The 834-nt window shown below is 49.9% G+C and overlaps 1 protein-coding gene across 2 annotated transcripts in view; it reads left to right on the forward strand.

Annotated features, from left to right (window-relative positions):
* The window catches only part of PROM1 (prominin 1), a 152,086-nt gene that overhangs the window by 149,422 nt on the left and 1,830 nt on the right, over positions 1 to 834 (forward strand). The gene's annotated exons all lie outside the window — the stretch shown is intronic.

Raw genomic sequence — 834 nt, forward strand, 5'->3', positions numbered from 1 at the left:
TTTTTTTAAGTAAAAAAATAAGTTTTTTTTTTAAGTAAAAAAATAAGGGTTGGCACGGTGGCTCACACCTGTAATCCCAGCACTAGGGGAGGCTGAAGCGGGTAGATCGCTTGAGGTCAGGAGTTGGAAACCAAGCTGGCCAACATGGTGAAACCCTGTTTCTACTTTAAAAAGTTAGCCGGGTGTGGTGGCAGGCCCCTGTAATCCTACCTGAAATCTCAGCTACTCAGAAGGCTGAGGCAGGAGAATCGCTTGAACCTGGGAGGCAGAGGTTGCAGTGAGCCAAGATCGCACGACTGCACTCCAGCCTGGGCAACAGAGTGAGACTCCATCTCAAAAAAAAAAAAAAGTTTTTTTTAGAGTAAAAAATAAGCCGGGCATGGTGGTGCCTGACTGTAGTCCCAGTTACTGGGGTGGGAGGTGGTGGTAGAAGGATTGCTTGAGCCCAGGAGTTCAAAGATGCAGTGAACCATGATTACACCTGTGAAGAGCCAACACACTCATGCACTCCAACTTGGAAAATGTAGTGAGACCCTATCTCTAAACAAACAAACAAACAAAAATCTAGAAATCTGTGTACCTGGCCGGGCGCGGTGGCTCAAGCCTGTAATCCCAGCACTTTGGGAGGCCGAGACGGGCGGATCACAAGGTCAGGAGATGGAGACCATCCTGGCTAACAAACACAGTGAAACCCTGTCTCTACTAAAAAATACAAAAAACTAGCCGGGCGAGGTGGCGGGCGCCTGTAGTGCCAGCTACTCGGGAGGCTGAGGCAGGAGAATGGCGGGAACCCGGGAGGCGGAGCTTGCAGTGAGCTGAGATCTGGCCACTGCA

This window comes from Piliocolobus tephrosceles, chromosome 3 (assembly GCF_002776525.5).
Source record: "Piliocolobus tephrosceles isolate RC106 chromosome 3, ASM277652v3, whole genome shotgun sequence".
NCBI lineage: Eukaryota > Metazoa > Chordata > Mammalia > Primates > Cercopithecidae > Piliocolobus > Piliocolobus tephrosceles.